The sequence below is a fragment of the Mastomys coucha genome, unplaced genomic scaffold, assembly GCF_008632895.1.
Source record: "Mastomys coucha isolate ucsf_1 unplaced genomic scaffold, UCSF_Mcou_1 pScaffold12, whole genome shotgun sequence".
Taxonomy (NCBI): domain Eukaryota; kingdom Metazoa; phylum Chordata; class Mammalia; order Rodentia; family Muridae; genus Mastomys; species Mastomys coucha.
In genome coordinates this window covers 53,885,230-53,894,262 of record NW_022196894.1, presented here as the reverse complement: position 1 = coordinate 53,894,262, position 9,033 = coordinate 53,885,230, and positions in this window count along the sequence as shown.

Sequence of the window (9,033 nt, the reverse complement as noted above, 5' to 3'; positions counted from 1 at the left end):
AAAAAGTAGTTTTGTATTACATATATACAAATTTGTGTTACATGTATACAAATATATATATTCATGTTATAAATATCAAAAAGTGTGCCTCTTTACAATCTTTACATATCTTGCTGCATTCACCTGATTAAAAGGAGCAAGTGGATATCCTTCTCTTTCTCATATTAATGGATTTATAAAGTTATCCCACTTATGTCCATATATTTATATATGAACATTTTTAGGATCATGAAAGAGTAAATATTATCCCCACTATTTTTAGTTTTTCTAAGCTTTTATGTTATGAACAAATAATGATACATTGTAAGCACACTATTATATTTATATAAAATAGCTCATGTACTTTTATATACTTTTATGCATATACATTTGTATCTTTAGTTTTATATATTTAGTATTTCCCATATTTCTTTTTATCTGTTATCTTAGTGCTTATATAAGTAAACTCTAAAATACAGCTATCTCTACCTTCTGAATGATGTGCTTTAGCAGGTATCAATGGGTGCATGTTATGCTAGTATTGGTTTAGTAGGTTTATATACTAAACCTCTCTCCATCCCTCTCTCTCTTCTCTCCATATCTCAAGTTGAAGCATTGTATTGGTTTCCTTTTGTTACCATAATCACAAATTCAGTGGCTTACAGCAATATAAATTGATTATCTCAGAGGATTCTGAGGGTCAGAAATCTATAGTGGAGAACCGGACAAACAAATCAATCCTCAGGTTAAATTCCTCTTTAGAGTCTGAGGGAAAGTCACTTTCTTGTTTTCTACCTTTGAGAGGCCAGTCTTTCTCTACTAGCTCAATTCTAGTCCATGTTCAGTCAACCTTGTCCTATAGGGTCCATATTACGTAATGTCACTCACTCTGCTGACCTCATCATCCACTTGTGGAGATGCTCACAATTCACTGGTCCATCTGCTCAGCCAAGATTACTTCCCTGCTTTAAGATAACTGGATTATACATCTTAATTCTCTCTGCCACTTTAAGGTTCTCTCTATTTAACACCAACCATTTGTTTTAGCAATTATTCAGACTATCTGGGAGGTTCTGCCTATTGCAGGGACCAAAGATATAAGAGCACTAACTCTCACAAGAAAGTTTTTTCTTTCTTCTTTCTGAAACAAGTGATATAACTAAAAAGATCATTGTTCCTTAAAGGTATAATGAAGTTTACCACAGTACAATACCATCCCTAGACTCTGGCAAGGATCATTTCTGTGAATTCAATTTCAGAATCTAGATACTAGTAAGATCGTTTAGTTTTTCCTACCAGCATTCACCATCATAAAGTAAACACTAAAGATACCGAATATTAAAGATAAATATCTCTTAGGTAAGATACATGATCAAATTATTCACTCAACAAATATCACTACATGCTTTTTTGTGGCTAGAACTAGGTATACAATATTCTGATTAAATTAAACAGCCTCCTATTGTGCTATAATGAAGCAAAAATAAATAAAATTTAGTAAATGATCTTTTTAAAAAAGACCATTTAGTATTTGTCTTTCTGAGTTTGGCTTACATTACTAAGAATGGTGTGCTCCAGGTTCATCCATGGTATCAGAAATGGTAGATTTTCCTTATTTAGTATGACTAAATAATCTCTCTCTCTCTCTCTCTCTCTCTCTCTCTCTCTCTCTCTCTCTCTCTCTCTCTCTCTTTCTCTCTTTCTCTCTCTCTCTTTCTCTCTCTCTCTCTCTCTCTCCCCCTCATCTATCTATCTGTGTGTGTGTGTGCGTCTCTGTGTGTGTGTGTGTGTGTGTATGTCTTTATCAATAGAATAATTCACTTCATTACAGAGAACTGACTTTTGTGATGATTATAGAGGCCATGATTGTCTTAATTTCTGTGCTTAGCAAACTGGAGACACAGATCTAGAGAGCCACAGTCTGAGCCTAAGATGAAAGGTAAAAAGAGATCTGTTCTAGCTCAAAGCTGCAAAGAGAAGGAAAGAAGGAAGGAGGAAGGAGGAAGGAAGGGGTAAAAAGAAAGAGGAAAGAAGAGAAGAGCATGAATTCCCTCTTGGCTGTGTGTTATACTGAAGTCACCGACATACTAGATAAAGCCGATCCACCTTTGGGAGGGCAGTCCACTTTCCTCAGCATACCAAATAAGATGTTAATTTATCCACCCACACCCAGAATGTTGTTTCACTAAACACAAATATCTGTTCCCTCCTCATCCAAGTCAAGTGGAACCATCAAATTAACCATCATACAGTGGTTCCACTGCGGTGGGTTCCCAGCCACAGTTTAGTTTCACATTCCCTGAGTGCCACAACAGTTACACATGTCTTGATTCCCTGGGTATCTTCCTCTAAGACTGGATTTTGGAGCAAAATCATTGTTTACTGCTTCTGATTTTAAACTAGTACAACTCAGTTACCCACACAGTATCTATGGGCATGAATGTCCCTCCAACTTTCATCGTAAACTTCAGATTTGTGGGTCAACTCATCTGTGCGCACCCAGGGGCCAGTTGATTTTCACTTATTCATCTCTCTCATTTGAAACTGTTTTTCTTTTAGTTTGCTCTCAGGAGATTCCTATTTAGTCTTCATGTAAAACAAGCATAGGTTTCAATTTTCCCAAATAGTTTATGGATACATGCTGCGGAGATACTTTCTCATATGTTAAATATACATACAAATAGAGTTACATGTGGATTTTTATATATGAGAGAAAAATACAATGCTTAAATCAGATCTATAAGGAGAGAAACAAGAACCAAATCATTTCTGTGGTTAAATCCTAGTCCGGTTTCCTCCTACCATCTGGCTTTGGAAGAATTCCCCAGTGCACTTGGAGGAGCTCATGTGCCCCGTGACTTGATGCAACAATCTTTCCTGTGTGATTCTCTGCAGCTGTAGCCAAGGGAGCCTCCAAATTTGCCTGCTTGTGGGAATGCCAGAAGAGGAAACTCCCTCTGTGCTCTGGTTCCTTATGCTTTTTATGTGATCACACGAAGAAAAATAATTACTTAGTTGCTAATTTTAAAATAGGTACTTACAAGGTATTAATATGTCCTCCTGCATGTAAGGAGGACACAGAGCATCTCAGCAGAATTATTATTTGCTTTTAAGCTTCATAATTTGCTTCAACTTTGTGGAAAGAATGAGACTTTTCATTAACTGCCTTAAAGGAAAATACTTCAGAAAGGTTAAGTACAGTCATAAAAACAGCCTCTTTATGTAACATAAAGTTACAGTAGAATCTCAAGTGATGCTGGAGGGCAACAAAGTATAAATTAAAGTCAAAGAGTGAGAATCACATTAGCACCTGTACAAGCTCCAAGATGTAAGTGACTACATAGTTCATTAACCAACTCTTGAAAATTCAGTTGACTTATTGTACTAGGTGGTAATGCTAAGAGCTAATTATATGAAGTCCATCTGGGGACCGACTCTCTTTATTAATTTCAATGACACAAAATTAAACTCAGATTTGTTAATATAGACCTTCTGCTAAGCCCTTCCCACATATAAACTGGGATCATTTTTTCCCTTTAAATCAATGTCAAAAATTGATACCACTGGGTACCAAATGTGTCCATGTGACTATATGAGGTGTCCAAAACATTGTGAGAAAGAGTCTCATCCACTCGGCTTCATGGAGTAGATTTATCTGCTGTAATAGACGATGAGTTCCAGGTTCTCACTCGTGTTAGAAGCATCAAAGTTAAGGAATGAAATCAAAAAAGAGCAACAAGAAGTGTAGACTTTCAAAAACTTAAATTTAAAATTCTATTTCAAAACTCAGAACTATTGGCTTATATTAATTAGATGTATTCAATCTAACTTTGATATTAACTTCTTAGATTTTTTTTTCAGTACCCATTTAGGAAATTCTGTTTGGTTAGGTTTGGGGTTGTTTTTTTTTCCCCCCTTTGGACAGCAGATGGGAGTAATCATGGATGAACTTCCATCCTTCTCTTTCTGGCCTAATTCTTTCCAAGCACACATCTGGGCCTGGAATGGATCCTTTTATAGTTTTCTCAAGAGCATGTGATTAATACATTTCATGTGTTTAATTAAAGGCTTTTTTCATAAATAGTGGTGACCTGTGTTTCCAAGATCATATGTCTAAACCCTAACATTGTGAACTGATCAGATCACCCTCTGAAACCAAGTTCATTAAATCAGATTGGTACTTAGAGCAAAAGGTGGGAGAGAGGAAATTGACTTATAACCCACCACACAGCAATGCAACTCACAGGTCTACACAAGACAACACATGGCCCATCAACTCTAAGAGAGCATCTATCCCATCCTCTCCTTACAGGTGAGATGAACAACACATAAAGAGACCACATGATGTACCCAGACTAGTTCAGCTTGTTAATAACTAGCCCAGGAAGGGAATGCAGGTCTTCTAATCTGATTTGAAGCTTCTGTTATTATAGTCGCAATCATGGAATTAAGATACTAAAGTTGGAATTAAGGAAGACAATTTACAGAGTTAGTTGTAATGGAGCCTTGCCCACTCTAAACAGAAGTTCATGCCCAGTGAATATCAGCCTAGCGTGATTGTAGCAAGGCTGTCTTTGTAGCATGACATTTCTGTTTCCTCCTTGTTATACTCTTTCCATTTCACCCAATTGCACACCAAATCAGAAACATTATAGCATGTTGCTTAATGCATAACGTGGATGACCCCAGGAAACCCAATAGACTAAAGTTATTACTGTTTAACAGGAAAATAAGAATAAAAGGCATCATCAAAGCAGAGAATATTACCGAATACTTTCATTTTACAAATATATACGAATCATATTGTGTCTGTTAGTTTCTTCTTACAATATTCCTCTGGGGACAAAGGCCTCTACTGGCCTACCAGTGTCACCACTGAGAATGGTTTAAGCCATCCTTCCATGGTTAACTAGCTTGAAAATAGAATTATCAGTGTTAAAGCCCAGGACCACCTAGCTCAAAAGCCCTGTTCTTCCTTTATTCTACTCTTAGGAGCTACTACTCTGCCGTACCAGAACAACATTTAAAATGCTCACTGATTATAACCCTCCATAATTTCAGGTTGTCGGGGCTTATTAAAAAACAACAACAACAACAACAACACCTAAGTAAATACTGAATCTTCAAAACACAAGTATGGCATAAAGGGAGTAGCAATGGGTGCCTTTAAGATTGTTGCTTTGCAAGGCTGTCTCTAGTAAAAGAGAACTATAGTTGTTCTCAAAGGATTCAGGATACACTCCCTTCTGAGTCAGTGGATTCAACTGAAAGGCAAGAGGACACCCAGCAGAGCCATTATAAACCAATGATTCACTGACCTTAGAAGCCCAGCTAGGGGGTGGCTAATAAAAACAACCCCCTTCAGTGTAAAAGATGAGCCATTTACTCCACACCCTGTATGAAGAATACAAGGGAACACAGAGATTTCTTTCTTAATTCTTAACACAGAACTTAAGCTAGTTTCTTTCTTCACTTTAAATGAATAAAAAAGCACTAAGTAGCATAAATAAATGAAGTGCTGCCTTAAGAGACATCATATATGCACATAAAATCATTTACAGTAAAAAAATTTTTTTCAGAAATTATCAACCTTGTCTTTTTTAATAGAGAAAATGCTTATTTGCTGAATTTAAGCTGTAATAAATAGAATAAAGGCTAAAATATGCTGAATTTAAATGTAATAAATAGAAGAGAGGCTAAAAAAATAGAACTAAGTGATACAAAAAAATACTGTGTAAAATTAAGATGAAAATCTTGTGCTCCAGCTATTTCAAATACACTTACCAAAGCAATTATTAAAGCTGAATTTAAAAAAAAAGGTATTTGAAGGCCTCAGTGAAAGCATTGGAGAGTGATAAAGACAACCAGGGGGTGAGAGGCACAGACTCCAGAGAAGAAGCTCAGTCAAAGATGAATTCTAACAACTGGATCACCAATACACACACACACACACACACACACACCCCGCACGCATACACGCACACACGCACACACATGCACACACAGGCACATATACACACACAGGCACATATACATACATGCACACATGCACACACAGGCACACACACACATGCATGTATACACACACACATGCACACACACGCATGCATGCACGCACACACATGCGCACACACACACATGAACACACACAGGCACATATACATACACACACATACATGCACACTCTCACACACACACACACACATACACACGCATGCACACACACGCACATATACATACACGCACGCACGCATGCATACTCACACACAGGCACATACATGCACACACACGCACACACATACACACACACATGCACACTCACACACACACACACACACACACACACACACACACACACGCACACTTCCTAGAGGGAATTTAAACCACACTGTTAAGGAGAAAGTGGGAAGACTTCACTAGGTGGAAAGACACAGCCCAAAGATGCAATAGCATACTAGCAGAAGGGGATGGAGCCATTTGCCATTTCTAAGCTTATTCATGTAGACTATGAGTTTTAAGACAAGCAATAGGGGGCTGAGGATACAGCTCAGTGAGTAGAGGGCCTCTCATGCAAGCTTGAAAATCTCAGTTCAGATTCCCACGACTAAATTTGGTGTATTTTACTCTTTACACATGACATTTTGTTACATAAGTAATAGTGAGAATAACATTGGAGGCATGTTTAAAATAATCACTATTTTGCAATTACTGAGAATTTCTGAGAATACAGATTTATTATTGTACTTGAATATCAAAGAGCAACATGCCAGGAATTTGAAAACACTGTGAAACTTGCTTTTTCACTGTATGTTGTAATTCTAAAATGTATCAGCATCACTCAATGAAAGTATTTTTAAGAATTAAAGAAGGTAGGCATCTCAAAAACTAAGGTAGAAAGTGGTGACAGAGAAGATATCAAACATCAACCTCTGTCTTCTACCTATATACACACTTGTACATGCATGCATATATTTGCAACACACACAAAGAAGGAAGGCAGAGGGAGAAGAATAGACAGACACAGAAACAGAGAGGAACCCAGTGAAAATAGCATCATATGTTGGAGAACCCTCCGGTTATGGTAGCAGTCTCCCATGCCAGATAGTTCTCTGCTCTCAGCTCAAAATGGAGGACTCTCTTTCTCAACCAGACTTCCCTTTCCCTGCCTGACCTTGTCTGGAGAGTATCCCTGAGCATGAGTATCTGGACTTATCTGAAAAAATGACCTTGCGCAGAACAAGTCCCGCTCTGACTTCTTACCCACATGATAATTAGGTACTGTTCCCGACTGTATGATAATTAGCCACTATGTTCTGATCCTTTCAGATCCTTTCAGATCTTAGGCCTTTCCACCCGTACCCCTAAAAGCCATTATATACCCTATCCCTGTAAAATAAAGTAGACTTGTCTCACTACAGCATCTCTGGAAGTCCTTTCAACATACTAACAGCTGACTGAACCCCGCTTGCAGCTTCTGCTCCCTTTGTCCTCACATGCTGGTAGCTAACAACATCCAAAGAGACGGGAGACCCACAACTACAGTTGAAATCAACAAGAGACAGAGTTTATGCTAACTGCTTAGCCCCTCCCCCTTACATCATTCTCCTTATCCTCTCTCAAACATCTCCGGACAGTGAACCTATTCAGGGGTCCACCGCTCACCTTAGAACATGGTTTAAAAAGCATAAATATAGTTATTCTTTTCACAAATATTTGCTACTTTTCTTCTAGGGGGATAGGAAATACAGTAACAAAGTTAAGCCTTTAGTTTTCCGGAATTTATATTCTTACAAGATACAAAACTATGAAAAAAAATCAATAGTTAATCTCTCTTTTTTTTCTGTGATTTAGCTGTGTCCTCAAAATCCTATGTTATGAAAATTTAATCCCCATGTACATATGCTAATGGTATTGGATGTAAGAGCTTTTCAAGGAAATTGGGATTAGAAAAGTACAGATGGATGGAGCTCCTACAGCCACATGAGCATCTTTACAAGGATGGACAAGAGCCCTTAGAGAACACTTCTGCCCTCCCTCAGCATGTGATACTTTCTGTGCTGTTATACTGATAAAGCAAGGCCCTCACCAGATAACGGCAACTTGACACAGGATTTTACAACCTCCAGAACCATGACTTTAAACTAGAAACTTAAAGTGAATAAAATTTAGCCTACACAGTTTAGCTATCTCTATACACAGTGTAAGTCTAGCCTAAAGATTCCTTTATGTGTATAAAGCTGCAACTTGCATTAATATATAAGCAGACTATTACTTACTATTAATAGGAAGTAAGCCAAGCACATGGGACCAACTGACCAAACCATGTTAAAATAACCAGTCAGACTGTCTCTGCATCTCTCTCCCATTCATTTTCTGATCATTGCTTCCTTCTCTCTGTGGATGGTATGCCCTGTGAGGAAAAGAGCATTCTCAATCGGTTTTGGTCCAGACTACTGCCTAGTTCCAGAATTTCAAGACAAAGTCAATTAAACTCTGCAAGACCAAGTTAGTTGGAATTTTGCCTTTTAACAGAAAGCAATCCTCTGTTGTTTACAAATCACTGAGCTTGTGGTAGTCAGGGATAAAAACAGAAAATAACTAATACAGGAAGTTTAGTCGGTAGAGTATTAACACACTGAACTGAATATCTGTGGAAGAAATTTTTTTGATATTTTCTTTATTTACACGCAAATTTCTCCTTTCCCAGTTTCCCCTCCGAAAAACAAACAAACAAAAACAACAAGAACAAATCCCTGTTGCCTCCCCCCTCCCCATGCCTGCCACCCCACCCTCTCCCACTTATTGGCCCTGGCATTCCCCTACACTGGGGCACAGAACCTTCACAGGGTTGAGGTCCTCTCCTCCTATTGATGATCGAATGTGCAATCCTCTACTATACACATGCTGCCAGAACAATCAGTCCCACCATGTGCAGTCCCAGCAGGGACAGGACAAGCTCTAGCCAGAGACACTAAGAACATCTGACAACAAAAATCAAGAGATGGTGAAAGGCAAACACAAGAATCCTACCAACAGAAACCAAGACTACTTGGC